General features: G+C 42.1%; 1 pseudogene across 1 annotated transcript; it reads left to right on the top strand.

Moving 5' to 3' along the window:
* Positions 1-2,705: 2,705 nt before the first annotated feature.
* LOC308373528 (sialidase-3-like) lies at positions 2,706-18,528 on the top strand (annotated as a pseudogene). The gene is made up of 5 exons: positions 2,706-2,915; positions 3,001-3,060; positions 12,642-12,664; positions 13,737-13,947; positions 17,358-18,528. The product of its transcript is annotated as a sialidase-3-like (transcript).
* The last annotated feature ends 638 nt before the right edge of the window (positions 18,529-19,166 follow it).

The following is a 19,166-nucleotide window of genomic DNA, read 5'->3' as shown; positions in this document are numbered from 1 at the left end:
TTTGACCCTTTTGTGGTCTGTAGATAGGGAAAAGACACCTAAAAAGAAAAGAGATGCCAGAAGTGTTTTCCACCCATTGAGTAAGGAGCTATCAAAAAGCGAGTGAGTCGGAAAACTACCCACACTGCGAAGCTGCTAACCCTAAATCGCCACCCATTGTAGCCTACAATGGAAACATGTTTTGAAAGTTGTTAGTGTGTAGAGCATGTAATCTCGTATTGTTGAAGCCAGAAGGATAAGCTACACTACCCACCTAATTAAACCATGCTAGTTCAGTCTAGTAGTCTACCAGCAGCCTAGCAACTCATAATAAGGGTGACCTATGTCTTTTTACCTGGGCATCTCTTTTCGAGAAAAAATGCGTCCGGCCGGGATTCTAAAAACGTCCGGGATTTTGCCCTAATAACAATCTAGTTATAACGTCCTTACAAGTTTTGGAAAGGGTATCTCCCTTCTTCCGCGAGCTCTGACTGTAGAGAACTGTATTTGGTGGACCGCTTTCCCAGTGTTGTCAGATATGATAATCATCCTCCAAATACGATCATTTTGAGTCTGATAAGATACGCCATTTCCAATTCCGTTGCGGGAGAGGAGTGGAAGTGTCCTCTTTTTCACAAACTCAAATCTGGTCACCCTATAAACTGATAGGCCTATATGATCCCTAGGATAGTAATAAAACTATCTCCGTTCCCTGTAATGTCTCGACCAATGTCAGTAGTCAACTAAGCATGGTTAGTGTCTACTGAATTGATGAATTGTTGTGCAGGAAAAACAGCAGCCTTAAGCTACAGATGTAGAGCAGGGTGATGATTAATCAGCATAAGGGGTTCAGATGAGACGTTGAATTGTCCATTTTGGTAAAGATTACATTCAAATGCCGTTTTTTAAAGGGATGTTTAGACAATTTTACCCATGAATGTAATCAATCACACTGGCTATTTTGAGAATACATGTTATACTTGAAGGTAGTAAAAAGGTGCAATAAATTGGGATGCCCAAATGTATGCAGCATATAATTCATGAATACATTATTTCATTGCACTGCAATGATGTAGGCTTAGTACAGCTCCATAAAACCTGAACCAATTACTTACTACATTTTACAAATGAATTTCAGAACAAACAAATGCACTGCATGCACTTCTCATTAGGTCATTTTGTTCATTAAGGCAAGATTTGGAAATGCATTCAGGAAACTAAGAAATCCATGCAGATGTAGTGCAGGTTGAGGAAGAAGCAGCTGGACCATCAGGGCTTCAGATGAGGTCTTACTCATGTTTGGGACATCCAAAAAGGACAACAAAAACATGTGATGTCAAGAAATGTGGAGAATGTTCAGTTTTGTATTTAATCTAAGGGTTTATGTATTCTTATTATGTTTAAATCAGTTCCAAGTTCCACGAGTTAGTACACAAATGTTAATATATTTTAACAAAGTTTGCCTGTTAAGTATAACATCAACTACATTTTTTAAATTTACGTGGGGGGGGGGGGGGGGTCTGCCAGGCAGTGTCCCTACCAATGCTGAGATCAAACCTACGCCCTTGGTACAACTCCAACACAGGTGAATGTCCATGTCATTTTACCACATCAGATGTGTAAAGTGTTTCATCAGTAGTGGGTATGTGTGTTGAAGGAGTTGAACAATCTGAATTAAGGATCAGAGTTAATAAAGATTGACAATAATCATCTTTTATTAATTTGCTGATGTTGCTTTTAATTGGATTTAGGTTGAAATGTAAGAGTTTCTGGTTGAACATACTGTTAGATGAGATGCCCTGAGAGGGGTGTGAATGAGTGCTCTCGCCACCCCTCCTCTCTTGGGTGTATTGGGGTGTTTTTGATATTCCTTATACCTCCACCCCCATGAATACAGGCCTCTGAGACATTTGCTCACACCTGGATCTCTAAATGAATATCCCCTGTGAACAAATGTTGTGGAGTTTCCTGTCTACAAGGGTAGCAGACTGATACATATTCATAATCATGTGTTATGGTCATCTTTAACACTTCACTGGCTGAATGCGTGGTACCTGCCTGCTTCAAAACTTCCACCATCATCCTGTTCCCAAAAAGCAGAGGATCACAGGCCTGGATGATGAATATAGACCAGTCGCCCTGGCTTCTGTGGTAATGAAGACCTGTGAGTGCCTCGTGCTGACCCACCTCAAGGCCATCACCAACCACCTCCTCGACCCACTGCAGTTTGCCTACAGTGCCCACAAGTCTGCATATGAGGCAATCAACATGGGACTCCACTTCATCCTCCAGCACCTTGATTCCCCCGGCACCTACGCCAGGATCCAGTTTGTGGATTCAGCTCCGCATTCAACACCATTGCCCCAGCTTTCCTCCAAGACAAGCTAACACAGCTGAGCGTGCCTGAGCCCACCTGCAGGTTGATCACTGACTTCCTGTCAGACAGGAAACAGAGGGTGAGGCTGGGCAATCTTGTCTCGGAGACCCGGACCATCGGCACTGGAGCCCCACAAGGTTGTGTGCTCTCTCCTTTACTCTTCTCCCTCTACACCAACAACTGCACCTCCAGCCACCCCTCTGGCAAACTCCTTAAATTTGCGGATCACACAACCCTCATTGGACTAATCTCAAATGGGAACAAGGCCGCCTACAGAAAATAAGTCGACAGCCTGGCTTTCTGGGGCAGCCAGAACCACCTGGAGCTGAACGCCTTAAAAACAGTAGAGATGGAAGCAGACTTCAGGAGGAGCCCAGCCCCAACCATCCCCCTTATCATGTGTGACTCTCCAGTTAACACTGTGGAGTCTTTCAGATTCCTGGGAACAATCATGGCACAGGACCTAAGGTGGGCGCAGAACATCACCTCCACAATCAAAAAGGCCCAGCAGAGGATGTTCTTCCTTCGGCAGCTAAAGAAATTCAACATGCCGCAGAAAGTGATGGTCGAGTTCTACACAGCCATCATTGAGTCCATCCTCTCACCTCATCAATAACCATCTGGTTTTGCTGCCTCTACTGCAGGTCATCGGCTGGGACCTGCTGTCTCTCCTAGACCTGTTCCACTCCAGGACCAGCAAGAGAGTGTGCAAGATCATCGCTGATCCTTCCCATCCCGGTCACCACCTATTTCAGATACTCCTAACCGGCAGAAGGTCCTGGGCTATAAAGACCAAAACCTTGCGCCACAGTGTGCCACACAGTTTTTCCACACGGCAGTTGGGCTCACAAACAAACCACCTGCATTACACGGACTCTGGGTTTGCTCATCCCAATTCGCTGCATCTTAGCCCTGCATTTGCCCAATTATTTCTTATTATTTAATATTGTATCTTGTAAAACATTTGTCTTTTAGTCTTGATTTTGCTATTTTGTTGGTATGTTATGTGTTTTATGTCCTATGCACCAACCACCCCAAGTTAATTTCCTTGTATGAGTAAATATACTTGGCCATTAAAAAGAATTCTGATTCTGATCTGGGATATTTAGGCCAAACTGTTGCAATGGCTGACCAGATGAGACATGAAGCTTTTGGATATGAATCATAGGATATGAACATCAAGCCATCACAGCACCTTCAGAGGTCACCTGCTGTTCCACGTCTAACAGACACTGCAGTCAGTCAGATGACTAATGAGTAAGTGTGATACCTGTATTACCAAAAGAGTTCAAACACACACACACACACACACACACACACACACACACACACACACACACACATACACACACACACACACACACTCAAAGCTCAAACAGAAATAACATTATGCACGCCTGCTTAATTGTGTATATTTCAGATGACATTCTGTCAAGCTACACTATGGTGATTTGAATGCATGATGTTGTCTGTTTTTAAATTGATCAGATGAGTAATAGAATTATTTTTTACATTATATGATTATATTAAAATCTCTATATTCAGTGGCGGCCCCTGAAAAAATGATCAGGGGTGGGAATTTTTGAGATTAAGGCGACCCATTCAGTAGGTACATTAAGTTAGCTCAGGGGTTTTCAACTGGTTTTGTCCCAGGGACCACCATTCTGACTAGAAAGTAATCCGCGGCCCACTGATATGCCTGCGCGCTCGCGTTCGTTCGTGCATGTGTGGGGAGAGGGGAGACGTGTCAGTGTAATATCTGGGCATGGTGAAGTCCACACAGCCTGTCTATTCGTGGCGAAATGGTAGACAGCGACAGTCTCATATCATTCTCTTGCCCTGTGCTTATTCTTAAAAAAAAAAATGCTCTCACACAGGTAGTTTGAAAGTTTGCAAAATACACCTCATTGCTTTTGCAGCAAGCTCTGGAAATTCGGTCTGGCAACTTATCCAGAACTTAGCTCAGGCTACCATAGACTGGATAGGTGCAAGGCTACATTCTGTCAGCGTGAATCACCTTTATATTATTTTAGACATATTTTTCTTATTTCAGACATTTTCAAGAGTAATCTGGAAATGTGTTGAAATATCAAGGCAATTTTTTTTAACCGCGGACCCCCTGCAATGCCGCCGCGGACCACCAGGGGGCCGCGGACCACCGGTTGAAAACCCCTGAGTTAGCTGATTAACGCAAACAGCAATACCTTTTTGTCCACTAGATGGCAGCACACAACAGTAATATTTCCCCTCTTGCTACATAGCTAGAGTAGGAAGGCTATGGAAGAAAGTTGCATCCAGAACCATCATAAGCAAACATGATGTGGCTCCACATTAAATTATCCCACTTTTTAATTCCATTGTTCCATTGTTTATGACCGAAGCATGGAGGGGCGAGCCCTCCCGGAAGCCATAGAGAATGCATTGAGAGCATTAATACCATTAGATGTGAAAAACATGCGTGATTTAACATGGGAGTCAAAGAGAAAGGTCTGGGGCGATTTCCATTTCGCCCCAAATCGCCCAGAAGGGGCGTGGCCATTTGAAGCAAGACTTTTGCCTGACTGCATGACTGTTACCTGATTGGAAAAAGACATTCAGAGGCAGATCATACGGTCTAGTGGTAGAATCTGATAGAAAAAAAAAATTACATTTACATTTACATTGGTAAACATTAAGCAGACGCTTTTATCCAAAGAGACTTACAAGGAAATTGCATTTATACATCAGAAGCAGTTATTTTTTCTTTTCCCGTAGGCAGTGCGTCGCCCCAATCGCCCTTATGGACCCTATCTACATTGTACTATAATCCTACATTGTAATAATAATTATGAAGCACCACTGAAAATTCCCTTTAAAATGGATGGAGGCTATTTGATGAAGATGAAGATGTTTGTCTGGCATTGAGATATGATTTATGCTGACAAAACATCACCTTGAACAGTAACCTGAACCGGCTGTGGGAATCCCCCCTTTTCAGCTAGAAATGATTGTTCAATCTGATTTCCTGGTCATAGTTAATGAATCACAATTACAGTTACATAGAAAAGCACATTCACACACACATTCGAAAATACATACCTTGCCTCCTATACAAACAGACATACTTAGAAACCAACAGACAGACCACTGAGCTCATGTTTATACATACACATTATCACACACACTTAAATGACTGTTAAGTGCCTTACTCATTATCACTTTAAGCACTTTAGTGAAGTCTAAACTATTTTAGAGTATTGCTTGTTGTGTTGCTATGGTATTTTTTGCTAAATTAATTAAGGGGCAGGTGGTGGGTTAGAGGGGCAGGATGACTGCACTTACTCACACACACACACACACACACACACACACACACACACACACACACACACACACAGACACACTGCTACTGATGGCGTTTTGTGCTGAATGAAAGAAGGAGCAGGAGGTGGAGTAGAGGGGTTGGATGACTATGTGCAACAAAGAAAACAAATAAAAAATACCCCAACGTATGTCATCTTGGAGGTATTCTTGGTGTAAGTGGTACAGTGGTTAGCATTGCTGCTCACTAAGGGCCTGATTTACTAATATGCGAGCGCTTCTTAATCTGCGTTCGCAAATTAACGCACAGCGTTTTTGCGCATTTTACTTGGTATTTATCAAACCAGATCGCGCTGGGCAATCTGTGTTTACTCCGCCCTATATAGGGCCTGATTTACTAACATTGCGACCGCTGCTTAAACTGCGTTCGCACATTAACGCACAGTGTTTTTCCGCATTTTCCGTGGTATTTATTTAGGAAGAGAAAATGAAGCTTCAGCAAGTGGAGATAGATATATTGGTTCACGTTCGCTCAATCACTGAACCTGATTCAATGTGTGCGCTGCTATTATGTTGTTCTGCCCGCCATCACCAACAGCAAGATGTTTAAAAGAACACGATTATAAAGAATATGCTATTGGTGGCATTAATGCATAAACTGTCTATTATAACACTATAGATGTGTACATGGCGAGATTAATAATTTCTACAAGGGACATGGGTTCACTACAATATATATGGACGTGGGTGCAATCAATGGTTCATATTACGTTCGGAAAGTTTGCGATTTCAAAAAAAGTCCTGTTTGATGTCTATAATTTCAGCTGTGGCAGTGGGGAAATGTATTGACCAGTGCGCCATAGCAATGCTTCGAGTACCTGTGTGAATATTTGTGAAGGCTGAGATATATCAACTGCTGATACTATAACTGTTTGAAATGATCCGGTGCCAATATTTGCAATGTTTACCAACTGATTGAATGGAATGTGATCTCCGGTTGGAGGGTTAGATGTCATCTCTGATCTGGTTCAGTAATTGAAGTATTGCGTGGCTGGTTAACCTGTACCGTCTAATGATTTGTGGTTCATTTAACTGAAAATGTGTTATGCGAGTTGAAAAAATTATTTCTGTGCGCTGTCTCTGTCTTCTTTCTTTGCCTTTCTCTTATCACTGCTGCCATATCATCGTTTTCAGACTCAATGAAATTGCGCTTCCTGGTTAAGACGTGCTTTTATGAGGCGGAGAATTATCCTGCAAATTGGAGACGTGCGCTCCACAGGCAGTTTAGTAAATACCACGCATGACATCATTAGGCGCACTTACCTTGTCTCCACCCATGTAAATTGCGCCTCACGCCTACGTTACCACCCACCTCCAAGTTACCTCCCCTGTTCACACCCACAGGCGTTAATATGCGCTGCGGCCCATTAGTAAATACCGTTTTATGTTTACGACCGCTATTTTACGCCAGAAATGGGCACAATCCTGTTAGTAAATCAGGCCCTAAGTGGTTAATCTGGGTTTGTGCTGGACCTTCATCGACCTTCATGAACCTGGCAGTCAAACATCTGCTCTTGAACAACAAAGGCAGGTTTTACTCAGTTATTTATTAAGTTCTCATTTTTTGAAAAGAGAAATAGTCTGGTTATTTAACAACTCACATGGAGTAGAACTATTTGGCTTGTGTGTCACTGTTTACACCGGCTTGGAATATTGTGTTTATCTCCTTAGTGCCTCTTATCTTTGCAGAACGGAACTCAATCTGAACCCCCCTCCTGGCTACAAACATTAACTGGATGTGGGAATCCCCCTATGTCAGCTAACCCTCTGATTTCCTGGTCATGTCACAAATGATCCACATGAACAGACAAGGAAATGATCAGGATTCGTCGTACACACAGACACAGACACAGACACACACACATAGACACAGACACAGACACAGACACACACACACACACACACACACACACACACACACACACACACACACACACACTGCTCCATGAATTTAAACTGGTTAGTCTGTTTAGTGCTGACACTGACAACCATGTTTGGATCCAGCAAAACAGGACACAAGACGCAGCTGAGATTAGTTGCTATAATCTTGATATGATAAGAATCATTGAGCCAAGGTGGACTGGTTCCGGTCAGAAGTGGTTAAACACAGGTGAGTTGCTACTGGTCTCGTCCCATAAGGAAAACAACTCATCCCACAGCTAGAGAGTGGTCCTGATGCTGACCAAGATGGTCCTGATGATTTCTCCCATTCCATCTTCATGGAACCCTACTGCATCTGTCCAATATTCTGACCACCCAAACAAACTTTTTCTCCATTTTATAATACCTGGTTCTCAGCCTAAATACTTACAGTATTTCTCTGTTCCTAAAACACATTTTTTCAAAGCATGCCTCGGTTTCTCTTAGCTCTAAACACAAATCCCAAAACCACTCACACAAAATGCAAAACCCTTTATATCTCTTGCAAAATGACACTTTGGTTTCAAAACACTATTATATCACCTCAAAAGGGCATTTTGTTTTCAAACAACAAACACAGACCATTATTTGAGTAGACATTTTAAGCATTGATTGAACACTGATGTGCTCAATGGAAAACACTACTATGAAATGGGAAAACACTAGTATGAAGGCCTTATCAGGAGTATTATGCCTTTTCATCTCCAGTGTTACTGTAAGCTTTCTTCTGTTGTAAAATATTGTAACAGTATAATGTTTTAACTCAAAAATGAAAGAAAAATGTATAATAATAAAAGGACAAAAAAACTAGACTGCATCCTGTTCTTGCTCAAGACAATATCGACAATTGTTGTGTTGTGAAACATCTGAAAATACAGTTTGATTTGAACATTTGATTGGATTACAATACAGTACAGTAATGTTTCTGTGCTGATAGGACGTAATCAGTTGTGGAAACGTATATGACTTACTTGCACATAGTCATATCATACTGTAATTGTTTGACTCTATCAGAGTTTCTGTCAAAAGGCACCCTGTACACCTGCTTCATTCTCGAGATGTTCTGCCTTAGAACATGGTCCACTGTGGCTAGGCTATTTGTATTGATGTTTAGTAGGAATACGTCTTGGTCATCAATGGTTGCACTTTGTATTTGTTTACGTATACTGTAATTTTACAAATACAGTACAATGTAAAATATTCTACAGATACAAATACAAGAATACTATGCTTCTGATACAGTAAGGCATTCAAACTAGTGTTTTACTGTCATAGTAGTGTTTCTTACCCATTCTCTCTTCTGAATGTCCGGAGAATCGGTGCAACTGAGAAGCGGCTTATGTTTGGTTGAACCCTCTGGCCAGCCTTGCTAGCCTCCTGCATGGTCAAACCCATGTTGACCACATGGTTGAACACATTGGCCTGAATCTCATCAGAGATACAGTAATGGCTCTCCGTCTTGCTCTTCCTCTTCATCATTTTCCTCCTCCTCCTCCTCCTCTTACTCTCACTCCTCTGCCCCTCTGATCACCACTCACTTCAATGTTGCCATAAATTGTTCTCCAAAATAGGAGCTAAAGTTTTGATTCCAAATTGCACAACAGCTTTGGAAATGGAAGTTTTGTCATTTGATTAGCAGTGTTTTCTGTTTGAACACAAGGAGGTTTTGGCATTGATGAAGCATGCAAAGTAGAGAGGATGGTGTTTAGTGTTTTGAAGAAAATGTGGTTAACAATTGAAAACTGTGTCTAAAGCAGAGAATTGTGTGTTGTGGTTTGAAGAAAGTGCGGTTAACAATTGAAATCTGTGTTTAAAGCAGAGAATTGTGCTTAAAGTTTAGCAGAATTGGTTTAGGGAGTTGGCACTTGGGTTTAGTGTTCAGAGAAACCGAGGCATGTTTTGAAAAAATGTGTTTTAGGAACAGAGAAATACTGTAGGAATACGTCTTGGTCATCAATGGTTGCACTTTGTATTTGTTTACGTATACTGTAATTTTACAAATACAGTACAATGTAAAATATTCTACAGATACAAATACAAGAATACTATGCTTCTGATACAGTAAGGCATTCAAACTAGTGTTTTACTGTCATAGTAGTGTTTCTTACCCATTCTCTCTTCTGAATGTCCGGAGAATCGGTGCAACTGAGAAGCGGCTTATGTTTGGTTGAACCCTCTGGCCAGCCTTGCTAGCCTCCTGCATGGTCAAACCCATGTTGACCACATGGTTGAACACATTGGCCTGAATCTCATCAGAGATACAGTAATGGCTCTCCGTCTTGCTCTTCCTCTTCATCATTTTCCTCCTCCTCCTCCTCCTCTTACTCTCACTCCTCTGCCCCTCTGATCACCACTCACTTCAATGTTGCCATAAATTGTTCTCCAAAATAGGAGCTAAAGTTTTGATTTCAAATTGCACAACAGCTTTGGAAATGGAAGTTTTGTCATTTGATTAGCAGTGTTTTCTGTTTGAACACAAGGAGGTTTTGGCATTGATGAAGCATGCAAAGTAGAGAGGATGGTGTTTAGTGTTTTGAAGAAAATGTGGTTAACAATTGAAAACTGTGTCTAAAGCAGAGAATTGTGTGTTGTGGTTTGAAGAAAGTGCGGTTAACAATTGAAATCTGTGTTTAAAGCAGAGAATTGTGCTTAAAGTTTAGCAGAATTGGTTTAGGGAGTTGGCACTTGGGTTTAGTGTTCAGAGAAACCGAGGCATGTTTTGAAAAAATGTGTTTTAGGTACAGAGAAATACTGTAAACGCCCAGCAAACATGGCTCTATCAGTCGCCTGAGACAACCATCATTGTTCATAGCGGTACATAGAAATGTTGTGTGTTACGTAAATGAATGCCTATTCTTGTGTGGGAATGTGCTGTTGCAACATGATGCTGGCCACTGGGTGGGCTCCTTCAGGATTACAGATGCTTTTGTGTGTATGTGTGTGTGTGTTTGTGTGTCTGTGTGTGTGTGTGTGTGTGTGTGTGTGTGTGTGTGTGTGTGTGTGTGAGAGAGAGATCTGTGTCTGTGTGAGAGTGTGTGTGTGAGAAAGAGAGAAATATGTGTGTGTGTGTGAGAGAGAGAGACGTGTATGTGTTTGTGTGTGTGTGTGTGGGTGTGTGAGTGTGAGATAGAGAGAGAGCGGTGTGTGTGTGTGTGAGAGAGAGAGGGAAAGAGAGATATGTGTGTGTGTAAGAGATATATACATATATATATACTGTATATGTGAGTGTGACAGAGAGAGGGAGATATGTGTGTGTGTGTGTGTGTGTGTGTGTGTGTGTGTGAGAGAGAGATATGTGTGTGTCTAAGAGAGAGAGATATACATGTGTATGTGTCTGAGAGAGAGATGTGTGTGTCTGTGTGTGAGAGAGAGATATGTGTGTGTGTGTGTGTGTGTGTGTGTGTGTGTGTGTGTGTGTGTGTGTGAGAGAGAGAGAGAGATGTGAGTGTGTGTGTGTGCGTGCGTGTGTGTGTGTGAGAGAGAGAGAAACAAATAGAAGGTGGGGATGTCCAGCTTCAATGATGCATTAGTTATCAGAGGACGCCCAGGTGCTCACTAGGAGGAGCCAGTAACACTTTAAAAAGACTCAGACAGCGGAGGAGACCTCACTTTCCTTCTGAAGGCTTGAGAACAGCACCACTATCAGCACTGTCAGCATACTCTTCTCAGGTGAGTTACAGCTGAGTGTAACCAGTCACACACTAATTATGTGTCTGTATTTAAGAAAGAAGGCCTGGGGGAGACCAGGTGACTGGAAAGTGTGTGTACAATGTTTCTTTCATTTCTACCTTAATGTCAAATTTCACAAACTGTCATTTTGTAATATCTTAAATATTCTTTTACATATTACTATTTACAGTTTGCAAATCCATACACTACTCTTCCTCAGCCTGTTTTTCAAACAGAATTGCTTGTTGGGTGGAAGTAGCAGTGGCCCCACACACACCTTCAGCTCTGAACCCAGGACACACACTCACAGTCACTGATCAGTCTCTGCCCTTAAGAGCACAGCCTCACTTACTGAGACCAGATTGCCCTCTACAGGAGAGTAAAAGAACAACAGCTGCATTTCACCATGAGGTGAGTTACTGAAGTGGGTCCTTATACACAGATTTAGTGCTAAACAACCACACACAGGTGCTCATTGCTACGCAGTGTGGTGTGGCGTTTTTAACCGGTTGGCTCAAAGGGGTACTTTTGACAATTTCCGCCTTTTTTTCTCTGTTATATTTAAAACTTGAATAGCATTGCATAATAACCATTCATGGTTTAAAATTAAGGAAGATGACAGCAAATTGTTCATGGCTTAAAATTAAGGAAGATGACTGTAAATAGTTAAAGTTTGTTATTATGTCATTTTATTTTCCATTTCAGAGCAGCAAAAGTAAAACATTTGTAAGAAAAAAACATAAATGCCTGTTTTTTTAAGTTTCAATGTAGAACTGGGATTTGAATGTCCTAGCAAAATAACATTTCCATTTCCTGATTCATAGATGTAAAACATTCGCTAGTATCACCAACATGTCATTGACCGCTGTTTCGACTGGATGATTTAATTATTAGATGAGTGAAGGGATTGGATTTGAGCAGTTCAAAAATGAGTGATACATTTTAAATGTGCAGTTTGCGATTCTAACGCAGTACTCAGTCAGTAAAGACAGAGTAAAAGTGATTCAGTTAATTTACCCTCACAGTCCTCAAGCTGTTAGTTCAGTGTGTGTGTTTAAACAAACTGGTGTTTGTACACAATCCTGGCTCTGTGATTGGGTAACAAATGAAGTGATTACAAAGTGGTGCATGTCCAGCCAATCAACAATATTTGTTAAGGAGCACTGAAGGGAGCTGGTATTTGATTGGCTGTTCAAGTATCAACAATCTTTCTCCAGAATAGTGAACTGCATCTTTTGTTAGCTAATTAGACATATGTACCATCAGTAAGCATAGTGAAGGAAACAAGGATAGACATGATCATAGTACACATGGGTGAGTGTCACATTCAACTCAGCTTCCTCTAGTAGGCAGACAGTGGTATGACAGTCTGATCGTGGTTAAGAGCAGTAATCTGTTTATATTTTATCTCCCTCTGGAACGAAATACTGTTTTCTGATTGGCTAATGGGGTGTACATTAAGTTCGTATAACCGGACACCTTGGACGTAGTCCCAGTAGAAAAGTTAAATCGCCGTTCCATATCAATGCTCTTGAATGGTTACCATTGACAACCAACGTAACGTTTATTTTTTGACAGCTAGGATAATTCGAACAAAGATAGCGGCGTGTTGGGAGAAGTTAGTGGGAAATGTTTTATGTGAATTAAGCTATCTACACGACTTTTTATATGTCTAAATTGACTCGGTTAGTTGTTTATGTGCTACATGAAGGCTGCAGAGTATTGTAAGTCTTAACTGAAAGTCTCGAATATTATTTGTAGGCGGCTGCTAGCGCTTAGACCAAAACCCCATTTAAACAGATAGTAGGTCACACGGCTAACTCGCCGGCTCGATTGTGAGCCTTCGACCAAAATCACCAAACTTGACCTCCCTGTTGCTCTGTCCAACTTCACCATCAACGGAAACGCGGAGTTCAACTTTAAATAGAAAAACCTTATGAACAACGCCTATGTCCGTGTGTCCGTTTACAGAGGTGAGCTCATGAGTGTCACTTTGCAGCAATGCCCGGGGAAACTAAAGGTCATATGATAAGACCAGTTCCACGCACTACTTTCTCACTACTTTCTCTAACGGGAGCACTTGGCTTCAAATCAAGAATTCATCAGGGTATTATGCATAGTAAGTTTCCTAAAGATGAAGGAAATTCTAAATTATAATAATAATAATAAAAACATTTTTGGATGTTGTAAACGGGAGATAAGTGGGATTCAAACTTGATTCCGAGCTGTACAGTTCTACAAAGGTAATGGACTTCGCGGAGCAACTCCACTCCGCTTTGCGTCTTGGAGTTCTTTGCCCCGCAGCGTCCATTACCTTTGTAGAACTGTACAGCTCGTCCGCCGTTATCCCTTACGTATCACATTCTGTTAAAAGTGGTTGTTATATAAATGAATGATTACAACCATAACTGATAAGTTAATTTATTTACAGCCAACCTCTCACTATACATGACAGAGCTTTGTTTTAAGATTTGAAGGGAAAATATGACTTCAGAATTCCAGCTCTCATCTACATTAAAGAACCGAAAACCTTACTGGCGTTTGCTGAGAAGCGCATTGTAAAGAATGGCACTTCTCATGATGAGAATGCAAAGAATCTGGTGATGAGGAAACGCACACGGCAGGATGATGGATCACTGCAGGTACCCAGAGAAGCTTTAATGTTCATATCAAAGAAAGAAATAATTGTGATATTTGAAGGAATTGCTCATGTAATGAATGTTTTAATCAATTTCATTAATTGTGTTATTGTATTAATATATATTACTTGTATATAATATACATTTTAAGCACCTTGATACTTCTTTGTATTTTAAAGTGTTCTATATAAATAAAATGCATTATTATTATATAGAGAGTACCCCGCAAACAGGGAACGTCCCCAGGACGTTAACAGGACATTCGCAAGGTCCCCAATCGTCCCCAATTGGTCCCCGGCACAACGTTAGCTAGAGGACGTTACCAGAACGTTTTTGACGTTCGTAGCAAGTCTACGTTTGGTCCTTCTGTGACGTTCGCATGAGTCTTTAAACGGACTTTTAGGGAACCTTATAATTTGGTCTGTCAGCACACCTCCCCAGGACGTCATTTAAAAACGTCCCCGTAACCTTTACCTGCAGGTCCTCTGCGTGACGTTCGCATGAGCCTTAAAACGGACTATTAAGGAACGTTATAATTTGGTCACTCAGCACACGTCCCCAGGACGTCATTTAAAAACGTCCCCGTAACCTTTACCTGCAGGTCCTCTGCGTGACGTTTGCAGGAGCCTTAAAACGGACTATTAAGGAACGTTATAATTTGGTCACTCAGCACACGTCCCCAGGACGTCATTTAAAAACGTCCCCGTAACCTTTACCTGCAGGTCCTCTGCGTGACGTTCGCAGGAGCCTTAAAACGGACTATTAAGGAACGTTATAATTTGGTCACTCAGCACACGTCCCCAGGACGTCATTTAAAAACGTCCCCGTAACCTTACCTGCAGGTCCTCTGCGTGACGTTCGCATGAGCCTTAAAACGGACTATTAAGGAACGTTATAATTTGGTCACTCAGCACATGTCCCCAGGACGTCCTTTAAAAACATCCCGTAACCTTTACCTGCAGGTCCTCTGCGTGACGTTCGCATGAGCCTTAAAACGGACTAGGCTATTAAGGAACGTTATAATTTGGTCACTCAGCACACGTCCCCAGGACGTCATTTAAAAACGTCCCCGTAACCTTACCTGCCGGTCCTCTGCGTGACGTTCGCATGAGCCTTAAAACGGACTTTTAGGGAATGTTATAATTTGGTCACTCAGCATACCTCCCTAGGACGTCCTTTAAAAACATCCCCGTAACCTTTACCTGTGGTCCTCTGCGTGACGTTCGCATGAGCCTTAAAACGGACTTATGGAACCTTATAATTTGGTCTCTCAGCATAGGTCCCCAGGACGTCCTTCAAAAACGTCCCCTTTACCTTTACCTGTGGTCCTCTGCGGGACGTTCGCTTTCGTCCTTCCAAAACATCCCCTTGACGTCCTCTAATGGTCCTCTCTGAACGAGAGGTTCCGCTAGAGAAAAATGTTTTTCATTTGCCCGACATTTTAATGATAAGCCAGCCAAATATCTATTTCTGCTTCTAAATTAGCCTATTGAAGAAAACTGACGGCTTGCGTAGCTTAAATAATAACATAATCAGGTAGTTTAGAATGCAACATTTATTTTCCTAAGTTTACAATGGGAAACAAAAATATTAATATCTGTGATGCGCGTCAATAAGTGGCCTTTAAGCGCAACCTGCTGTGGCGTTAAAATGAGCGCTGCAACATGGTCATTGCTCTGTTCAATGAGAGCAGAGATTCTAAAATGATTCGACCCTCTTGAGAACATTTTACTGTGACTATCAATATCATCGCACCTTAGCCAAGATAACTTGTCACTCCATAACAACATAAACGCCCGACATTTCGGACTTTCCTCTGGTGAACCTGTTCGAACATCTAGGGCTTCAGGTATTCAGTGTTTGGAAAGTTCAATTTCTAAATGAACTAGTTCAGTTCATTGTTCATAATTCAAAGATTTTAACTAAGTTCACAGCTCCAATTTTCAATATGCTGCGAGTGCGAGCTCTGGCGGCTCCGGCGCGCTCACGTATACGAGCATAGACAGTATAATGCAACATATGCGTGTTGTTAAATAACTTTCTAACGGCAGATTAGCCTGTTCCTCTAAAACATAATAAGGGCAGTGCACGTTTGCTTTATAGGCCTAAATATTAGGATTGTTGTCAAATCCAGATTGTGTTTGCGAGACGGTATGTTTAAGAAATTCCAACCAGACAATTTGACCGGTGAGCTTTCTGTTGCAGCATCTTTGAAGGCCTGTGGAAAGCTCAATGTTAACGCTAGACTTGATAGACCTTCCTATGCAGGCTATGCATTGTATTGGAATCATGCAGACATTACATTTATAGCACAGATCAGTAGAGAAGCACTCATATTTATTTTATTTCATCATTCATGGTTTGGCTAGTTATTCTGCCTCCCTGCCCGCACGTCCGTGTCGTGCCATGGATGTTAATTAAAAAAAGGAATCAATACGGAAAACCCTCAATGCGTAGTGACTGAGATCGCTACAATATGCTTTTTCTCAAACCCTCGGAAAAAATGACTAAGTGTGTTGGCTGTCTCACACTGTGATAAAGGTGTTAAAGTGACAAAATAAGAATCAGACAATGGTAGTGAAGTGGTAGCGAAGTGGTTTAGTAGTAGGAAGGTTTACGGTTCAATTCCCATGCCTCGCAATCAAGTTTGAAAGCGCGTTTGTGTCTCTGTGTATGTCTATGTATATCATATGAAATGTGCTATGCAAATAAACTTGAACTTGTGTGTGTGTGAGCCATGTAATCGAAATGACGGCTTCGCGATCTATTATTATTTTATTTTTTTGATTTAGCTCAGCAAAAACACCGTGCCTGCTACGTCCGCGGTGCGTCCTTGAATAACGTCCCCAGGACGTCTAAAACAAGGTTTCCAGAAGTCACCACAATGCCCTCAGGATGTTCTTGCAACTTCCTGCAGAACGTCCCCAGGACCTATAGAAACACGTTTTCCAGACGTCATCGCAATGTCCTAGGGACGTTCTTGCAACGTCCTGCAGAACGTCCCCAGGACCTAAAGAAAACGTTTCCCAATTGTCACCGCAACATCCTCGGGACGGTCTTGGAACGTCGTGCAAAACGTCCTAAAGTTGTCAAGGGAACCATACACATTTACGTTTTTAGAACGTTCAGAGAGACCATCACAGGACGTTGAGGGGACGTCATTTTGCTTACAGGGTATACAGTATATACATGTTATTGACTTTGGTCCCAGTGATCTCCACCTGAGGTCTTGAAAAAAAGTTACTTAACATACTTAAAAGATACTTAAAATAGCTTAAGATACCTTATGAAAAAATACTTAAAATGACTTTAAATGACAATTTTACAATTCATATTCACTGTTTTCAGTGGTGTTAATCAGGACTGTGGCATAAGAATTATTATAACGTACATGTTATTCACTTCTGTACAAGTGGTCTGACTGTAAGGACTTGATGGAGGCGACCAAACAAGGCTACCGCACTATGAGCCCTTGTCCAGTCTTCGAGAAGACCAACAATAAACTGTTTCTGTTCTTCATCTGCATCAAGGGCGAACTTAAAGAAAAAGACCTTAAACCTGGCCAAACCCTCTTGTGTTATGTCACCACCACAGACGGTGGTGAGACCTGGAGTGGTTTAACAGATTTGACTGATAAAGTTGCTGGTATAAAACTTTCAAAATACACGACCTTTGCAGTCGGACCAGGTCATGGAATTGCAGTAGAGAGAGGGGAGACCAGTGAGAGCCTGAGGCTGCTGATTCCAGCCTATGTTAAATGTAGCTGTGTAAGGAGCTTGGTTTTGTACAGTGACGTTGAGGGACAGACGTGGCAGGCAGGAAAGCCGCTGCCTGAGGAGTCTGGTGAGTGTCAGGTGGCTGAGGTTCAAGTCACAGAGGGCAAAGAGGGCAAAAAGCTCTACTGCAGCGCTCGCACCTGGGGCAAAGGAGAGGAGGCGGTGCCACGTTTGGAGGCACTGAGTGAGTTCAGGGGGAGGTTTTACCAAACTACAGAGTCCGGCCTTGAAGGAGACACCCCATGGCTGCCAGGGCAGTGTGTTAAGCTTCCCTGATTCAGAGCTTTACCCTGGAGATCAGGGCACCATGCTGCTCTACAGCCACCCCACCAAGGGGCAGGAGTGGGAGAGGATGGATCTGGGCGTCCGTCTGAAAGAGTCTCTTCAGGGGGTGTGGGGTGAGCCCTACATCATTCATGAGGGGAAGAGCGGCTACTCAGACCTGGCCCTGTGTGAGGAGGAGGATCACTTTGCCTGTCTGATGGAGTGTGGAGAGTTTACCCGCCAACGGATCGTCTTTCAGGAGTTTCCTCTCAGTGATATTCCAAAACCAGCTCAAGAAGACAGGCTCGATACTGCCCAGAACCCCTCTGGTCCTACCCAGAACCCCTCTGATCCTGTCCAGAACCCCTCTGACCCTGTCCAGGCCCCCCCTAATCCTGCCCACACCTGTAATAAGAAAGTCCACTGCCTGTACCTCTTGCTCATAATCATGTTTTTGATCGTTTTGGTCGTGTTTGTTTTACTCTCTGTGAAATTACAAAATCAGCTCAACTTGTGCTCTGTTGCTGCTAATCGCAGTTTATAGAGTGACTGACAGCCAATGGAACTGAACACTGTCTCCCTCTCACATCTGTCTCTCATCAGATCATTCATGAGTGTATTAAGCCCAGCATTGTTATTCATTCATTGCCAGAGTAACGCTTGATTCGCCAGCCTATTTTCCTTGAGTTTCATGTTTGATGTTTGTCCTCGATGTTTTTCAATCACTATGGATTTTTGTGAATGAACTGTGGACTATGATCTTTAATCATAGTTTATGGACTATGATCTTTAATCTCTCTCTCTCTCTTTTTGTGTGTGTGTGTCCTGTGCCCCACACGATCGGTCATAAAATATCCTCCATTTCATCCTGCATAGACCCATTCTATAGCTCTCTGACAATCCCAAACCCTCCACTCTTGATTGCGTGCAAGGGTGATATTGAGAAAGAGCTGAATCATTTCTTCTGTTCCGTTGCACAGTTCATCCTCTTTCTCTTTCTTCCCAACTTTGTCTATTTCTCTGAACTCTGATCTCTTGTTTTGCGTAGCTTCTCATCCTTTCCTCTCGTCTTCTCTAGACTCTTAATTGTTTCTCTCTGTAGTTGTTTTTTGCTTCTGGATTCGTCCCTCTGCCATTCTGATGACCTTTTTGGACTGTGATGGTTTAAATAACTACAGACTA

This window comes from Sprattus sprattus (genome assembly GCF_963457725.1).
Source record: "Sprattus sprattus genome assembly, chromosome: 12".
Classification (NCBI taxonomy): domain Eukaryota; kingdom Metazoa; phylum Chordata; class Actinopteri; order Clupeiformes; family Clupeidae; genus Sprattus; species Sprattus sprattus.
Note: the sequence above shows the minus strand (reverse complement) of the source record. Positions and strands in the feature narration are given on the sequence as shown.